We start from the raw sequence: 19,749 nt of genomic DNA, 5'->3' as shown, positions 1-19,749 counted from the left end.
CGATTGCCGTGGTTCAATGTTTTGCGTCGAAATCGGACGAACATGACGTCACTCTAACGTCATTTCCGGCCGACCTATGGTAGCTACGAAGTTCAAATTTTGACACAAGGTGTCAAATTGATGCAGCCGAAGGTACTGAAAGTTTGGCGTCGATACGTTAAGCGGTTTGGAAGTTATTGCAGAAAAACGGGAGGGGGGGCTATAAATAGCCCCCCCCAGTGGGGCGCGGGTTAAGTGTTATATATTTCTAATGACTTGTTTCACCTTGTTGCCAGCAAGATGCACGCTCAGAAAGGTAGGCAAGGTATACGAATACTGGAGTAAGTTAAGCGATGATCAGAAGCTCTCTGCCGATCCCGATAGCCGCTCGGAGCCCGTTCAGCCGCCGCGCGTGGAAGGCAGGTGCGTCCCGCAGGTGATGAGCCTTTACCGCCGGCGAGCTGCGGTCACATGAAACCGATCTGGGACCGAGGCCAGGCACAATTACTCCATGTTTATGGTGTGACGCTGCCCGTGATCACCGTTCAGCGATAGTTTCCCCACACACAGCTGTAAACTTGCCCTTACTACCTGAATTACGCACTGAACGGTGCGTCGTTATGGAAATTGTTGGAAGAACTGAAACATTTCTGAGGAAACATTCCCTCTATCTGGCCACTACATCAAGGTAGCCCATTGCAGCATAGGTGTTGCTACGGTAGGTATATTCTTAACGATGATGGGCTACATGACCTAAATTCTACATTGGCTAGCATGTAACCCTCCCATGTGTAGGGGGTCGGATGGACCCCCCCCCCCCAATGTTTTTTCGCGAATAACTCCCGCAAAAAGCGGCCGATTGCGACGAAACTTTCAGTACCCTCGAGTTGATCAATTGTACACCTACTCTGAGAATTTCATGACCCTGACCTAAGTGACCTTTGACCTGTGACCTATTTCTCAAAACCATTTTTTTGGCCGGAATCGCGATTCGGCGTATGTCGGCTCGCCGGCATTAGCCGCGCATTTGCAAGCTTTTCGTGGTTTCAAACGTTCAGACATGTGATTCGATGTTGCTCCCATGCATTAGGGTGGACGTCAAGGTCACCTGAAGGTCAGGTCAGGTCATTGACCTTTGGTGATCTCGGTTCACTTTTTCGAGTTTTACATGTTTCTAGGCTAGCTTTTGGAGCTGAATTCGAATTTAGAAACCATTTGAACCAAGAGATTTGAACATTTACGAAGTAGTTTTGGTGCCTTCGTAACTGTTACGAAGCTGTTAGAGGCGGTTGACACCTACTACGAATACCCGTCACGACCCCTACTGGTTGACCTGACCTGACCTTACCCAACCTGGTATAAAAGCTTAACGAAATCATCTGTGATCAAACCTAACACGATATTTGTGATCAGCACCTCGGAAAACCCCTAAGCCCCTAAGCAGCCACACTTTACGACTTTCTAGGAGGTCCCGATATTTCTTAAAAAAACTGAAACTCTGCTTGAGGCTCATGATTAATAATAATAATATAAGAATAACCAGTAACCTCATAATATAAATCAGAAATAGGAGCCAAAAAGTTATATTTAAAGTTATCGAATATTTGGCTCCTGGAGCTTCGTCCGAAGCTTCGACGAAGCTCCAGGAGCGAAATATTCGATATCTTTAAATATGTATAACGTTTTGGCTGCTTTTTCTGATTTATATTATGAGGTTACTGGTTATTACTATATTATTATTAGGTCCCGATATTCCCGACTTTTGGGTCATTGACCTGACCTGGAAGGTCAAACAATGACCTAGGACCTTAAAATTACGTAGCAATGGCTTCGTCTCGTGACGGGCAATACGCTCGCTTTTTCCGCGAAGCTCTAGCTCGATCAGGGGCCAAACGGCAAGGGGGGTCGGTTGGACCCCCCCCCCCCCCCCCCCCTACACGTTAGAAGCTGGCAAACGCCGCACACATGCGAGGGTTAATGTATAGATCTGGAAACACAATCGCTGATAAAAATGAAACTTGAATAATAAAACGACATCATCAAGACTTAGCACCGGCTGTATTCTAATCGACAGATCACTGCAATAAACAAAAATCATGTGTGCTTGCAGATATAGTATTGCTTAATCCGTTACATTGCAGCTTGTTGCATAGCTGGGATTTTAGTTGTATTCGATCCACGGCCTCATATTCGTATAGGCATTGGATATAAATGTCCCTTTAGCAGACAGAGCTTTTTTTTGTATATCATCTTTATTGCCGAGTTAGATACTTAAGATGAAATAGTTAATCATTTACAGCCGATTAGCATGTACTCAGTTGGACCTAACCACAATCACAACAACAACAAAACAAATATGAAAAGGATGTAAGAAAGGTCACCATGGTGCATCAATATATTTCATTCTTATGGTCTCATCCAAGATGTCTCTTCACTATTATTGACAGTGGTAGCCGACACGCCCTGAAAAGTTATAAGGTTGTGGAGCTTTGATAAACAAAGTTGTCACTCCACTTTTGTCACTTCCGACTTTGCGCACGTTGCATGCCAAAAGAACATTTCTATGAGCGAGGACAAGACAGCTTTAGCCATTGTGCACGTTTCATGAGACGTTCAATGCAATGGAGTACAAGCGACATTCAGTATCTCCCATGAGTGCTGCGCCTATCAGTAACGCTTTGTTCGACATTGGCCGCGAATTGGCTATTAGGTATAAGGACAAAAAAAAATGGAAACACCACAATATAGTCAGCAGAAGATTCCGCATTGTGCGCGGTGATTCTATTCGAATCGTAATGCATCGAGGCCCTGCTACGGCATGACGGTTTGGGTTCTGTTAGCTGGACAAGTTAGCTCTCTGTCACGCAAGGCAATTTTGGATTGTGGATTTGCCAAAGAAGCGCAAAATAGCAAAAAAGATAGGTAGTGAGGAAAGAAAAAAAATGAACACCTGAATGCCAGCGTCGGAGCAGAGGGGTCGTGTTAAAACGACACCAAATTAAATAAGGGTAGGTTATAAGGACCCACTAAAGAGACAAAGACATCAATAGGCGGCGGAACGGGGAGGGCAAAGGGGGCACCGTGCCCCCCTTTGATTTTGGCATTTTAACATTAGCCCTATGGGCGTTGCATGAAAAGAATGGGACCAAAAGTCGGCAGTGCCCCCCCCCCTTAACCCGGCCGGGCCCGGGGGGTAATCCCAACCACCGCAGCCCGGGGGGGGGGGGCGTTTTCGCCCCCCCCCCCCTGTCTAACTCCGTAAATAAGGGAGCTACGGAAACAAAAGCGATAACAAACGAAAGGTCCTTACGAGACAATTCTTATGCACCTAAAATTTTTGACCTCAGGTCAATTTTCAAGGTCAGAGGTCAAGGTCAAAGGCCAAAACCGGCACATGTGTAGTGATCTCAAAGTAAGCCTTCTAGAGGACGGCAGGCTGCATCAAACCGGCAAAATTGGATGTCAAACGAAAGGAGAGAATCTGAGGATTCTGAACATGTGCTCCAAATCAAAGGTCAAGGTCAAGGTCACGCTCAAAATTGACCTCAAACTTGGCACTTTTTCGCACATCTTACGTGCTAACTTCCAAGATGTTTTGAAATGTTTTGAGGCTTATCAGTTCCCTATTTGTGGTTTATCTTACGATACAAGGCTGCTCAAAGGACAAGGTCACAGAAGAGTATCCCTGCTAGAGGCTATTTCACTGCTTCAAGTTAGTAATAATAAATAAGACAATTTTGCCATCCGGAAGCTCTAAATGAAGGCTTAGAGGAAAATAGATGCCAGATTCGTGATCAGCGGGTACAAATCCATCATAAACGACATTTCATGTGTCAAGGTCAACCAGAGGTCATTCGAGGTCACATGAGGTCAACATGAAACTTGACCTTTTCCGAACAAAATATATATCATTCGACGCGGCTTGACAAGGCGAATGCGATGGTACCACTGCCGTAGCTCTAGGACCATTTTTGTCGAAGTTATTTGCGAAAAACTAAAACCACATTTCGGGGTCGTTGACCTGACCTCTGACCTCAGGTCACCAAAACTATTTTTCTATTTTTCTCTAGGTCAAACGCTACACAGCCGTGCTCGTAATTTGTCTTTATCTCTAAAACTCTATTTTTAGCAGCTATTTGAAGTTTGCGTCTGTGACGCCGAAGTTTGCCGTGCAGGGGTCTAGAAAAATGGACCTTGTGACGTCATCAAGGGGGCTAGGTCCAAATTTTTTACTTCAGAAGATGTCAAATTGATGGGAGAAAAGGTACTGAAAGTTTCGCCCTCCTATCCCTAAGCGTTTGGGAGTTATCGCAAATATTCGCCAGGGGGGGCGAAAAACGCCCCCCCCCCCCGGGCCCGCCAGGGTTAATTGAAGGTGTTCCGCCGCTACTGAAGACATCCCTGGAAAGAGATGAGGTGACGCCTCAGCATGCGACAAGAGCCTCATCCGGAGCTGCCGACGATTCCTTCGGCGCAGTGACGTCACGGTCGATCGTCGGCCATTGATCGTCGACGCACCCCGTCGGTGTCGATGCGTGTTTTTACTGCGCTCCTCCCGCGCCGCATAATCTGCACGCCAAGGGCGGCTCAAAATCAATACGGCCAGCCACTCAGCGGCGATTTTTTCGTCGGCACCGACAGTGGTGGGCGTGGCCTGCGGGTCGGTGACGGCGGTGAGCGCGCCGCCATCATTGCGTCGAGGAGCTCAAAACCCAACGACGTAGCAGTGTTCTGATCATCGGCGAAGTCGGCCAGCTGGAAACCTGGCGGATGAAAGGGAAGCAGTAGTTCTGCCGCTTTCCGTTAGGTGACAGGGGCGTAGTCCAAACGGAGTGAATCGGTACCGGCTGGGCCAATGCGTCCAGCGTGTAAAACTGAAAAACAAATATTTGTGATTTGCGAACGAGCGTGCAGTCACACGGAATGGTCCACACTTCACACAGAGTGACGCATACATTATGCAGCGTCGGTTCACTTCGCAGCATACATGACCAAATACCAATCAGAAGGTAACCTGACTAACCACAGTGCCAGACCCTGGCAAGCGACGAGCCGCAGCCAGGGGAAAGGCTGAAAGGAAGGAGCGGTAGGGGAGAGGGGCAGCCTCCCAAATTGATGGTCGAGTCGGTGGATCACTTCTTTATATCTATGCACGCCGCACAGCCACAGATCGTAGGCGGTATGTTGAAAAGGATCTTGACTCTGTTATACCTATATCTGCTACCTGTACTTCTTCGGACGTTTCTGGCCACTTGCTGTCCAGAGGGGACCAGCGATATAGGTAAGTGAGTAATTTGTAAGTGAAAATGTCGATGGCCCATTTTACAGCAATGCCCGATTGTGCTGCAATTGCTTGATAAGCTGCGTGCACTAACTTCATGTTTCCCGTGACGCTGCTGTTGACAGGGGCGGTCGCAGACTTGGAGTTTGGGGGGGGCCAACTTGGCAAAGGGGCCCCTGCGCTGACCCGGGGGGCCCAGTGCTAGCTTAAAGGGGCCCACGGGCGTAGTGCACGGGTGCAGAAATCCAGGCCATGGCCGGTGAAGCGGGGGGGGGGGGGGGTAGGGAGCGGCACTCGAGCGGAGGCTCGTTGCGAGCTTTGAGGATGTTCCATGTCGAAAAGGTACCGATAAGTGCATTTTAAAGCATTGATAATGCCAATAACTCACGCAAATGTGAATGGACTACCGCAAAAGTAAAGACGGCTAACTTTGCCATTTTCTGAGATCATCGTGCTAAAACTTTTGACAGTGGGTCATCGGTATCTGTTCACTGTTCAATCACACGTGTTCCGTTTCATTTTTGTTTTTTAGGTACTTGAGCACAAATGTAAGTTTTGAAGACCATTACAGTAGCAAATGCTTCGAAAGATGGATAGTGGGCAAAATATCCTAAATTTGTCGTGCTGCATGGAAAGTATGTAGTGTTGCTGAGAAAAGGGGGTTTGTTCCAGATTATTGTGGATGCAGAATACATTGTCTGCACCCTATGCAGAATTATTGTTGGTGCAACTGCGCCCACTGCACCCATGGTTCCTACACTTATCGGCCCATCGATTGCGCTTCAGCGATACCTATCGCCTAGAGGCTGCAATGGGGCCCTTATAGTACGGTGTCAGACCCCCAGAGGCCGGCGTTGGATCCAAGGGTCAGCGAAGGGCCTCAAAGGCCCCAGGTAGGGCCCCAGAGGCTGATGTGGGCCTTCAGAGGCAAGTGCGTGACGTCCAAAGGTAAGGCTTGAGCCCCCAGAGAACATAATAGGGCCATCAGTGGCCGGTGTAGAGACCTCATAGGCCAGTTTTGGGCCCCCTCAGAGGCTAGTGTGGGGCCTCAGGTGTCGGTATGAGGCACTTAAAGACCGTTACGGGTCCTCAGAAACCGGCATCAATCCTTCAGAAGCCAGTACGGGGCCCTCAGAGGCACATGAGGGTCAGTTTGGGTCCCAGAGACAGAAATGGGACCATCAGAGGCCGGTGTGGGACCTTTAGAGGCTGGTTTGGGCTCTTAGGGGCCAGTTTAGGGCCCTCAGAGACCAGTACAGTGCCTCCAAAGGGCAGTTTGAGACCATCAGAGACCGAATTGGGCACTCAGAGGCTAATCTAATGTGGGTCTTTACAGGCCAGCATGGAGCCCTCAGAGGTTAGCGTGGGCCATAAAAGACCGACATGAGCCGGCGTTGGACCCCAGAGGCCAGTAGAGGCCAAGATGGGCCCTCAGAGGCCGATGCGGGCCCTTAGAGGCCGGCATCAGGTCTTCAGAAGCTCGTGCGGGGCCCTCAGAGGCTAAGGTGGGTCCTTACAGGACAGTACGGGCCCTCAGAAGTCAGTGTGGGGCCCTAAAAGATCGGTATGGGCCGGCGTTGGACTCCAGAGGCCAACAGAAGGCCCTCAAAGGCCAATATGGGCCCTCAGAAGCCGATGCTGACCCTTAGAGGCCGGCATCGGGTCTTCAGATTCCAGTGCGGGGGGCCCTCAGAGGCTAATGTGGGCCTTTACAGGCCAGCATGGGGCCCTCAAAGGTCAGAATGGGACCCTAAAAGACTGGCATTGGCCGGCGTTGGACCCCAGAGGCCAGCAGAGGGCCCTCAAAGGCCAAGATGGGCCCTCAGAGTCCGATGCGAACCCTTAGAGGCCGGCATCGGGTCTTCAGAATCCAGTGCGGGGCCCATAGAGGCTAATGTGTGTCCTTACAGGCCAGCATGGGGCCCTCAGGTCAATGTGGGGCCCTAAAAGACCGGTATGGGCCGGCGTTGGACCCCAGAGGCCAGCGGAGGGCCCTCAAAGGCCAAGATGGGCCCTCAGACGCCGATGCGGGCCCTGACCGGCCGGCATTGGGTCTTCAGAATCCAGTGCGGGGGGGCCCTTAGAGGCTAATGTGGGTACTTACAGACCAGCATGGGGCCCTTAGAGGTCAGTGTGGGGCCCTAAAAGGCCGGCATGGGCCGGCGTTGGACCCCAGAGACCAGCGGAGGGCCCTCAACGGCCAAGATGGGCCCCAGAGGCCGATGCGGGCTCTCAGAGGCCGACATCGGGTCTTCAGAATCCAGTGCGGGGCCCTCAGAGACACTTAAAGGTTAGTCTTGGGCCTCGAGAGACAGAAATGAGACCACCAGAGGCCGGTTGGGCCCCTGAGGCCGGTTTAGGGGCCCTCAAAGGCAAGTGGAGGGCCCTCAGAGGTCAATGTGGGTCCTCAGCGGTCAATGTGGACGCTTGACCGCCACTGAAGGGCCCTCAGAGGTCAGCTGTTAATGGCTGGCGTGGGTTTCTCGAGCCTCGTGACAATCGAATACGGGCCAGGGCCCCTTACGGCCATGGGGGCCCATCGGTTGTTTGGGGGGGCCAAATGATATGATGCCCCCCCCCCCTGATTTGCCTTTGGGGGGGGGGGCCATGGCCCTGATGCCCCCCCCCCCCTGCGACCGCCACTGGCTGTTGATGTGATTGCGTCCCACATCCCACATTGCGGTTTTTTTATTCTCTCAATTCTGTATTTACCAGTACGGAATGTAGAGTTCAGCAGGTGACTGATATATACTGAAAGTTTATGTATCCGGTTCCACCGCTAATCAGTGCCACTGTGTTATGCTTTTCATTTTATATCGGATGGTTATTTGGCAGAAAAAGGGTGTTATATGCGTATTTGAGCTTGCTCCACCGTGGCTCCACCTAAAGGTCTATTCGACCCTATTCGAGGTCTATTCTATAGATGGCCTTGATTCGACCTAACACCTGTAAGTCTTCAACGGATTAACTTATACGGCCTTGGATTTAACTCTTTGCTCGACTATCCGGTGTTGAGCGTGCTATAAATGGCAATTACCAAAGTGCGGCCGCTGGTTCAAAGCCGATTACATAGACGTCATGGTAAGCATACATACACGTGCCATGAAACTGTCTCGGTGTATCGCATTGTACTGCAGAACAGAGTTATAAATGCCTGCATCATTCAAACCCGCGCACCGACGGGGGGGGGGCGGATATCCGCCCCCCCCCCCCACCCGAGGTTTTTAGTTATAGATGACGGGAAAACCGCGGCGCGTAGCGCCGCGAAATTTGGTACGACTATTCTCTCATCAATTTTACACACGGTGTGCAAGTTTGAACTTTTTAACTTTTAAGGTCAGGTCACCACGTCACTTTGAATGACCCAACCTTAAGTCGCTTTTTTGCAACTTTGTCACCGTGTCAGAGCTAGAGTAGATGTCGGAGGCCTTTGAAAGGCGCAGGATGATATAAGGTCATTAGTAGCTACAATTCGTATATCTCAGAATTTTGATATCGATGACTTAACCCTCGCCGGACCTATTGGTTTTCTACATACGCGCCGGCCGAGGGGGGGGGGCGGGTACGACCCCCCCCCCCCTCGCCGTTTCGCCCCTGGTGGAGCTAGCGCGTCGCGGAAAAACGAGCGTGTGCGCCGTTACGAGACGCAGAGATTGGTACCCGATTTTAAGGTCCTAGGTCAACCAGTGACCTCTGAGGTCAGGTCAAGTGCCACAAGGTACGGTTCAGTTTTTGGTGAATAACTTCGCAAAAAACGGCCGCAGAGCGCCGATTTTGGCAGCATCGTGTTCGTCTCGCTCAGGCGCGTCGAATGATATACTTTTTGTCCGGGTCAGGTCAACTTGGGGTGTTGACCTCAGGTCAAGGTCAGGTCAGCACCCCCAGGTCACGAAGTTGGTCGAAAGAGGTCATGTCGCATATCATTCGATTCGGCAGGTCTTCCTGAGTCCATTGGTGGCTTTCCCGACTCGCTAGCTCAATTTGATCAAGAGTTATTGACGAAAAACTAATATGACCTTGATGACGTCATAAATGACGTCACGCAAGGTCAACATTGCAAAAGTGACGCATCTAACCTTGCAAGGAGTGCATAAAATCACGATTCTGTGTGCTTGAGATAGTTGGAGATCGTTCCCGGCGCCAGAATAGCAGTTTTCATTTTTCCCCATTGACTTATAATGGTGAGGTCACGAAAATGACCTGACCTCATATGACCTTTAGGAAAAATCCGAGATATACAAGTTGTGGGACTCATAATGGATACTAGATCCTGCAAGTTTCATTTCCCTGTGACATCTCCTCTGGCAGTGAGGGCGTTGCGAAGTTGCGACATCTGAAGACCGTGCAGAGGTTCACTTATGACGTCATAGGTCAGTGACCTGACCTGACCCAAAAATGCGGTTGGTGTCAAAAGATGCGGCTTGGATCAAAGGTCAGGTATGCCAAGTTTCAGCTCTCTATCGCCAGCGTGTTCGGAGCTATCGCGAAAAAACCCTATGGGGGGCGGCACCCGCCCCCCCCCCCCCCCCCTCGGCCGGCGAGGGTTAACCCGCGCGGGGCTGGGGGGGGGGTAAATTTTACCCCCCCTCGCGAATTTTTGCGATATCTCAAAAACGTTTTCTTACATCAATTTGACACGTTTCCTGAAAATTTGAGCGAAATCCGTCGGAAATTTTTTGAGAAATTGACGTTTTAGTGACGTCATGTTCGCCATTTTTGCCTCAAAAACGGCAAAAGTTCAAACGCCGCTAACATCTTCATTTTTAAGGGAATCAAGACGTAACAAAAAAGGTTATGCGTAATTTTACTTTGTCTATCAAATGGCTATCTCGGTTTTTTGAAAATTTTGGATTTTGGCCTAAATTTTTTTTTTCAAAAAACTGACTTTTTGGGAAAATCATTATAAAATCCAAAATTTTGAGTCTATCGAAAAAACCGGAATATATGTCAGAGAAGTGGTCTATGTGCACCTACATACCAAATTTTAGAAGAATCGGTTCAAAAATGTGGAAGTTATTCAAAATTTTATTACGTCACGACACACAAAATTTTTGAAAAATGACTTTTTTGGAAGTTCTAGACCTCGTACGGGAACAAAAATAGCATCATTCGATTCGCCGTGAAAAACTGCATCAGATAGACACCTTTTTAGGCCTTAACAACCAACTTCAAAATTTGACCTCACTTGACCTGACCTTGACCTGACGTCGACCTGAAATTCATCCAGAGGTGGTCCATATCACTTATTGAGTGTGCCTATTGAATTCTATGAGTAAAATGACCCATAAAACATGTGTCGCACATGCCCTTTTCTATATTTTGTTTTTTGGTGACCTGACCTGACCTGACCTGACCTTGACCTTGACCTCTGAATGATATTGTATGCAACGAATATTGTCTTGGTAGCCTAAGAACACGTTTTGGGCGATCAGTCTCAGTCCATGACTCCATTCTCCGGCAACTACGGTGCAAGGCCGATACTGTAGAAACTTGCAATTTGTACCCTTGACCTGACCTTGACCTTGACCTCAAACTCTAAATTAAGTACATGTTTTTAGTAGTTCGTGATAAGAGCTTTCGATTGGCGTTTGAATTTTCCAAATCGGACCATTAGTTCGGGAGATAACAGGGGGGGGTAAAATTTACCCCCCCCCCCCCCCCAGCCCCGCGCGTTCGGCTGGAGACCCCAGCCCCGCGCGGGTTAAGATCAGGTCAATTTCTCGACCTCCCCATTATACGTCAATGGGGGAAAATCAACTCCTTGTTTTTACCAATAAAACGGGTCGAATGGCCCCATCAACCATACATGACTTCATATACGATCAACCTTCACTACCTTGAGGTCTGTTTTGCTGTTGGGCAGCTGTAAGGTCATGTGACGTTATCAAAGGTCACCAAAGGTTTTTTTTTCAATAACTCCGTACAGAAACAAGATACAGCCGCACGGATGGTCTCATTGTGTTCAGCTCGTCAAGGCGCATCGAATGATATGCATGATGACCTCGAGGTCATGTGACCTGAGGTCAACCTTTGACCTTGACCTTTCGAGGGCAACATATATATCATTTGATGTGGATTGACGAGAGGATCACGATGATGCCCATAGTTTGTTCCTATCTTGACTAGTTCGAAAGTTATTCGATAAAAACTCTCCATATCTAGCGCCGCCATTTTGACTTTTTTGACCCCTGTGACGTCACCTTTGACTTGACCTGAAAATGACCTTTGTAAAAATTGTAGACCTTGTCCGTGCGTATCCCATGACTTTTACCGCTTGTCGCTATCTTGCTTCGTTCTCGAGATCTAAAGGGGGCGGTCATCCGCCCCCCCCCCGTCGGTACTAAGTTGGCGCAGAGTCGGTGCGCGTGTTAAAGTGAACATCCCACCTTAACATTAGTTTTGAGTTGAGATAGCCAAATTGGTGGCCATGGCCTACAAATACCGGTTTGGGCACTCAAAACATCGAAAAATGCCTTAATTCGGAGATATTGAATTTCAAACTTGCAGTTTTCGGATTCTAAGGGGCTAATGCATTGGAATGTCCCTTAGAATTTGTGACGTCAGCAGAGATCCAACGATTTTTAAATCTTTTACTAAAACGTTTGGTAGCACGCGGTGGTAGGTATATGCTGCTTTGCGCGCAACAAATGCCGCACTTTCAAATAAAGTCGTTAGGAACAGCGGATATCCCAAAAAGTAAGCAAAGGTAAAAGTCTAATATCTTGAAAAACGGTGAATATTTTTCGATGAAATTTGGTAGATATTCGTTTCTGCTCTTTCTGAACCGAGCGACATCACTTCATGCCATTTCATTAACTTTTTTGAAGGTGGGAGGGTCCCTTTAATGGAGCAGTAAACAGTTCTCCAAACGACATTGCATTTATAGAGCAGTATTAATATAAGCACTATATGGCAAAGTACCGAATGCAAAAAAAAGTGAATTGGGATGTAAATCTAGCTTTCCCTAACTGGCGAATCTATGTGATCTAAGCACTTCACTAACGAAAGTTTTATATTCACTCGACCAACGGAGTAGATAGGGGTAGAGGTAAGCTCATTACGAATATGGATAGAATTTGCATTGAATGCTTATGTTCGAAACATTTCTTGCGCGTTATGACACTAAAGATAAGTTATGAAATGTCGACCTTCCCTACATATGAAAATAAGAGGCGAAAATAATAGGCTCAGGTGACAGGAAAAGAAAACATAAACGAGAACAGTGCACTTAGTAGGTACTTATCTTAGGGCTATCGCGTATCGCTATGTTTGAAATAGATAAAAACGACTAGTTTCACAGCATATGCAAATGCAAGCTTAACAAATTTTTAAGTTATATCTCATAACCGTTATTTGCAGTCATTTGCTTTATACATTTCAACAAAACATGTTTGTCGAATGCGTGTCTGTGCTGACCAAACAAAAACCGACGGGTAGGCATTTCTGCGTATTGCTACCGTCTTTGTCCCATGTACACAGTCCGTCTTAAAAGTACCGCGCAAAGTGACGGTGGATCCATCAAGCCTGACCGAGAAAGGGCCTGTTTTATTTTAAAAGTCACCGACCAATTGACCAAGGGAATGGACGAGGATGTCAATTGCTTCGGTGACCCAAATTTAGCAGGCCCTTCCTCAGTCAGGCTTGATGGATCCACCTTCACTTTGCGCGGTACTTTTAAGACAGACTGTGCATAAAATGCCTGCATCGATTCGAGAGTCCCGACACTGAGTCGTCCGCCTCGGGTCAGGCACAATTGACCAGCAGCGACTGAACGGAATAATAACAGCAGTCTCATTCACGTAGTCGGCTATAATCGCTATAATCAAACGACTGTGACCCACCAATTAGTCGCTTATTAAAACGTGTAATAATCAACTCATCAAACGTTTTTAGCGGATCTCCAGTAGCGGTTCGCAAGTCATCCGACCTGTCATGGGTGTGGGCCGTTTCAAAAACACGCCTTGGACTATCGGCAAAACGTTTTTTCATCAAAGCTAGTTGGAGTTATTATTCACAATCGCGTTTAAAATTTACCACTTCCTGGAATTAGCATTGATTCATGTGTATCAAATCACAGGCTGACACCGATGATGGATTTAGTGTGTGTAATAATTGGCAGGGTGGCCTGCGGTTTGTGGGAGACGGTGTGTGCGGTAAGGGTTAGACGCGGTTTGCGTGTCGTTTGAGACGCAGTTTGGGTGTAGTGTGACTGACGCTGTGTGAGTGGTGTGACATACTATAACGTGTGTGTATAGGCCGTGTAGGGCCGTGGGCTGAGACTTCAACGTGACCATACGTGACCATTACGTCTGAGGCATCCAGCCTCCTAAACGCCAGACACCCGGGAAGGGGAGGTCCAATTCAATGAGTTATCGAGCTCGAACTCAATATAGAATCGTGTAATCCTGCCCACACCAATGTCACCTTCTCGTTAACACCAGCTAAGTTTCAGTCACGCCAGCCCGAGGGAAAATTCCACCTCTACCAAGTCACCGTATAGGAATGCGTATCACTTTCCACCAACAGAACGAGGTAGGTATGGTTCTCGGCTCCCATGAGTAAAGCATCACACAATGGAAAAGAAGTAAGCTAATGTTTCAATTAACAAGCTTTTACCACATGCCGAGATATCCCTTTAACATTAGCACGTGCATTTGGGAAATGGCTTCGGCCCGCCTCGGCTAATGTTGAAGGTATTTGGGAAACGATTCGGCCCTAGGGCTTTTTGATTTTCCCAAAGTTTTACTGAATATTCTGAGCGGAAGAACCAAATCCAAAGAAGATATTTACGGATTGTGTGTTCACTAACAGCAACAGCAACAGTGCCTGCGTGTTTACTTACTTTTGCTGTCAACGTAATTCAACTAAACAGGGTTATCATTTCAATGCCAATGTATTTATTGAATAGGTATTGCTGCAGAACATGGTCAGAATAGTCATTATTACTACATATGTACGCAAAAAAACGAACAATTTAAATGCGCGAAGCATCTTAACGTGCCGCATTGAAACATTTGATATTGTTCCAGCTGGGATCCAAGACGTGTTTGATTCAGAGTTTCATCCAATTTTCAGTTTACGGTTTCCTCGCTCCTGCTCGACTCCATATCTTTATTCTAACTTCTGGCTCTTCACCATCTTCATCCTCAGCTTTTTTAAACCCTAAATAAGGGGGAATTTCATCTTTCATACCTACTCAACGCAGCCCAATAATGAAAAACACAAAAAATAATCACGGTGACTATAAATATGTACGTAATATTAATATAATATTAACACAATATTAAGAATATAATATATGATATCAAATGAATATGATGCTAACTGTTGCGCCGGTATGGCATGTGGTAAATCTCTTCCCAACCTTGGGCTGTGAAAATGCAGTTTTATTCACCTCGGTTTTTGGCTACGGACCTCGTGCCTACCGGCACTCGGTCCTCCGCACAAAAACCTCGGTGAATAAAACGCATTTTCCCAGCCCCGGTCGGGAATATATAATACTTCCGCTAAACATCCCATTTTCGTCATCCAGCGATGCAATGTTCCCCTGGATTTCTGCATATCGGCGATATCCTATGCCAGGTTAGCGGGTTGCGGTTGAGAGCCTACGAGACGCGTTGCGTCAGTGGAGATGATGACACGCCGGTGTTCCATGGAACAGGGCGGTTTGTCAGCAGACAACACCGGCTGACTGAGGTCACAGGGAGGATTCCCTGACCAGCTTAGCGGCCGGAATAGTACAGACAGTACCCGGGGCCGTGGGAGCGTCTACTCAGCAGAGAGAGTGGTGAGCGAGACATCCGTCCGTGATATATTGAAGATGTTGTGATACACGATCATCAATCATCTTATTTGGACATCTGAGTGAGATTCAGCGTTTTCGACGCTTTGACACTGCACAAGGACCCACGTTTTATGTACAGAGACAGGCAGTCATTTGATGGTCATTTGATGGTTATCAAAATAAGAAATAAATTAAACAGAAACATACTGAATTGATATTTATTAAGGACAAGCATTGATGATTGAGCGACTATTAAGTGAAGTTGCAACAGCGAATCAACCAGCTACCCTGCACCTGATATAGCCAAGCATCCATTATGGCAAAGTGGCTTCAGAATTGCATGCCGACTGCCGAGCTCAGCACGAACCACTCATGTAAGTGAATAGCGGCAACAAATGTGTCAGTATCGGAAACTCAAAAATATGCCAATTAACAGAAGCTTATATGTAGTGATTTAGCAGATCGACAATGAAAGTATTGTGGGGTTCACGACCACTGACCACTGAAGACTGCTAAATGCGCTGAAGACTGCTAAATGCGCTGATCAGCGGCTAAAAGCCGCTGATCTTTCCCTGACGACCATTGGCCACTGGCTGCTGACCGCTGATTCCTGCTGGCTGCTGACTGCTGACTCTTCACTGTTAATCGGTGACCTGCACACCTGTGACCAATGATCTGCGTGCCCTGTGTCCGACGGTAACCCAATGGACAGTGATTGCAGTGACCGTTCACCAGTTCATCGGTGACTGAGAGTCAGTGACTTCGGTGTATGAACCGATTGTTCTGCGATGCGTGGCGACAATGACGCCCTCCCCCCCCCCCCCCCTCCTGACCACCGATCCATCATCCCCTGACACCCTGGGCCATCGGATGACGTCACACCGGCTGATCAGCTGACTGAGTGGGCGTCATTATCGGGGGTGGGGAGGGGAGGGGAGGGGAGGGGTGGCGTCCATCGCTCTGGAACGGACGAGAGGGACAGTGCCAGTGGACCCAAGCAGATGACTTCGTGAAAACAGGTACCTAATGAATCACAGGACACCTCATTGATGGTCTGCTGTGAATTTGGGTCGAACGTCTTCTGTGACCTGACCCGACCTGACATTGACCTTGACCTTTGCATGAAATTGTATATCATGCATATTCGCATCTTGTTTTGGTAGCCTAATAACGCGTTCTAGATGATCAAGCTGGATCCGATTGAACCGATTCTTCGCGTCAGTCGGCCCTGACGTGGCTGACGCCCTGGCCGCGGAGGACACCGGGGACAGACTGACACCCCGTCCGCCACGTGTGTGCTCGGGTGCATTCAGACCGAGGGCCGCCACTCTCCCCGAGCTTTCTGCGGCGCTCCAGCGGCTGGGATCCTCGCGGGCATGCGGATCAGACGGCATCACTGTGCACATGTTGCGTGAAACGTTCCCAGTGATTGGCCCCAAGCTTCTGGCGCTAGTCAACAGTTCTATTGTTAGTTGTGACGTACCTGTGTCATGGAGGGCCGCCACTGTGACTGCGCTTCACAAGAAGGGTGACATTAGCGACCCAAACAATTACAGACCCATATCAGTGTTGCCTGTTGTCGCCAAGCTGTGTGAAAGAGTTGTTTGCTCCCAGCTAGTGACGTATTTAAGCGAGCACCACATCCTGTGTCCCCAGCAGTACGGGTTCCGGCCGGGTTTGTCCACGGAGGCGGCCCTGCTCGATGCTGTTACGTACGCGGTGACGAACATCGATAGTGGCCGCGTGACGTCACTTGTCACCGCTGATACGTCGAAGGCCTTTGACAGCGTTGAGCATGGCCGTCTCCTGGACAAACTCGGTTGGTACGGGATTGACTCCGGATGGTTCTCGGCCTGGCTGAGAGGACGCACACAATGTGTGAGAGGTGGATCAATTGCTATGAACGTGTCCCATGGAGTGATCCAGGGTTCGATTTTGGGGCCGATTTTGTTTTTGATTTTCACCAATGATTTACCTCAGCACATTCCACATGGTAAATTAGTCATGTACGCTGACGACACCCAGTTCCTTGACACTGACTATTATACAAACTTGCAAAACTTGAAGGACCGCATCGAAACTTCTCTCTCAGTTGGACTGAGATGGTTCACCCAAAATCGTCTGAAAATTAACCCAGCTAAAACTGAACTGATAATAATCAAATCTAGACGTCAAAATCTTGATTCAACATTCTCGATTCATTTTGGAAACGATGAGCTTAAACCAAACCACAGTGTCAGGGTTCTGGGGGTCGTCATCGATTCTCACCTGATTTGGGATGAACACATCACGGGTGTTGTTCGTAAGTGCTTTTGCGTGCTGGTGTGCCTGGCCAGGATCCGACATAAGCTACCGAGATGCACAAGACAGCTGATGATCGAAGCTCTAGTATTTCCCCACATACGTTACTGTTTAAGTGTGTGGGGAAGCTGTACGGTCACACAGAAGCGTCGCATCCAGAAAGCTATTAACTTTGGTGCGCGTATTGTTAGCGGTCTTAGACGGCGCGATCACGTGACTGCGGCGCTACGGGAACTGGGGTGGCCCACCGTAGACGAGTTGATCGCCGAGCGTGACCTCGCAAACGTCACTCGCATCATCGACTCATCTATCACTCCTGAACTTCTGCGCCAACAGTTCGCACTGCGAGCCGATGTGTCATCCCGCAGCACCCGCGCCGTGTCCGACGGCCGGCTGCAGCTGCCCCGGGTCCGCACCGAGTTTGCCCGCCGAAGTTTTCTTTATCGTGCGGCGAGTGCGTGGAATAGCCACAGGTAGTCAGCTGTCACTTGTCATATAGGTATAGGCACGGTTGTCACATGTGTTTTATATTCACTGTTTTATGCCAGTGTGTCATTTTTTATGTAGCACCTGTCTTGCCTAAGCGTTTTTACAATGTCTGTTTATTTGTCATTGACGTAGACACCATAAAAACCATGTCAATGGAGGGTCTTAATAAACTATCTATCTATCTATCTATCCATTGTTCGCCAACTGGGCTCCAAAGTCATTGTAGAATCTACAATGTAGAAACTTGTATTTTTTTACCCTTGACTGACCTTGGCCTGACTTGTGACTTACTTCAGCCAAAACAAACTAGCTCCAAAGATAGGTCTTATTAAGAGCTTTCGATTGCCCCTTTTCCGTCTTACTTTGATTATAATCTGTTCGGAAGTTCAAAGGGGCAGAATCTGCCACCCCCTCTCCCGGCAGGGCGCGTCTGGCTGAATATCCCAGCGCGGGAGGCGGAGGGGGGGGGGGGGTTAGATCACAAGCGACTTTGTACGACTTATTCAATGAAAATCACGTGATTTTCGATCGCTCCAATAGAGACGTTCCGATACGCGGGACGCATTCACTCCAACCCCGCGGTCCTTACCAACAGTTGTCTATCATTGACGAGGCAGGCACGTGACTCCCACCCACCCCGTGACCCAGCTAGGAGAATATACGCCGCCGGCGTCTCCCGACCCTCCAGTGTGTGTCTGTACTCACCGAGATGATTATCAGCTGCGGCGCATTTGTCGACGGTATAATTAGACAGCCTCTTATCGTGGCGCATCGGAACACAGACAATACGCTGAGGAATTCCAATACGCGCTCTTAGGTGGCTGTTCATAACGTCTGTCAAACGCTGATTACAAGGTGCCGCTGGAGTCTGGAGAGACCGAGCGGTGGTCGAATCGGACCGAATCGGACCGGACCACGGACCACGGACCACAGACCACGGACCAGGGGACCACAGGGCACTGGACCGCGCCGTGAGTCGGACCGTGGCGGCACTGGATTGGGTCGCTGTGGTGTCGTCATGCGTCACGTGATACCGGGTCACGGGACCAGTGCTGCCGCCTGGCGGTGACACGTAACTGTCCGGCCGGCTCGCGAAGCGAGGTCGCCCGTTAACGCTTGAACCGCGCGGAGTTACGATTTTCCTGGTTTTTGTTCTTATTGCTAATCGTGTAAGTTGATAATATATACTTCAAATAAGTACATAATTTTGGCGACGAGCACGAGTGCTGCAAGGCAGTACAGTCATGATCGGGACCAAGGCCGAGGGGGGCATTCCACGTCAAATCGAACAAAAATCGGCTGTTTTGCACCTTACCATCAGCGATTTCATTATAAATTTGTGAGCGAGTTCCTGTGTCGCCCCGAACATTACATTGATGTTTTTTTTTGCACATTCTGACCACAGGTCTTCTAAATATAGGGCATCGAATTTTTACAAAATGTTGCATGTTTATATTTTTGAACGACCAAAACTTTGGTTGTACTTGTTTGATTTGAATGAAATAAACCTTACTGTTTAGGTAATTTCTTAAGCATTTGTTTAAAATTGCAACTACTTAAATATATGACCTTGAAATTTGCTTAACTCTGTTCTTAAGCACAAAAATTGAAATAGCAAAAAACACGTCACCTTCGATTTGGCTAATTTTCATATATTTTATTGCCTACCATATTCCTAACAACCTGTGAAAAAATTAGAGTGGGCCATTCATAAGTTTTGAAGAAAATGGCACATATGCAAACGTATGTTAGCACGCGCAGTGGAGGGGGAAGAGTGAATTTCGCCCCACCCCTCCTGTTTTTCGCCAATATCTCATAGTATTAATGCGAAATTAATCATAGCTACCTGTCCAAAATTGAATTGCACATCTCATCGTGCAAGCAAGAAGAAAATCGGTTCACAACTGGTCTAGTA

At 48.3% G+C, this 19,749-nt stretch overlaps 1 long non-coding RNA gene across 1 annotated transcript; it reads right to left on the bottom strand.

Moving 5' to 3' along the window:
* Positions 1-4,379: 4,379 nt before the first annotated feature.
* LOC122371066 lies at positions 4,380-18,691 on the bottom strand. The gene is made up of 2 exons (XR_006254664.1): positions 18,540-18,691; positions 4,380-4,742 (listed from the first exon to the last, which is right to left on the bottom strand). It is a non-coding gene; the product is annotated as an uncharacterized LOC122371066 (long non-coding RNA).
* Between the last annotated feature and the right edge of the window lie 1,058 nt (positions 18,692-19,749).

This window comes from Amphibalanus amphitrite, unplaced genomic scaffold (genome assembly GCF_019059575.1).
Source record: "Amphibalanus amphitrite isolate SeventyFive unplaced genomic scaffold, NRLGWU_Aamphi_draft 001200F_arrow, whole genome shotgun sequence".
Taxonomy (NCBI): Eukaryota; Metazoa; Arthropoda; class Thecostraca; order Balanomorpha; family Balanidae; genus Amphibalanus; species Amphibalanus amphitrite.
The sequence above is the reverse complement of the archived record's forward strand: the minus strand, read 5'-3'. Positions and strand labels throughout refer to the sequence as shown.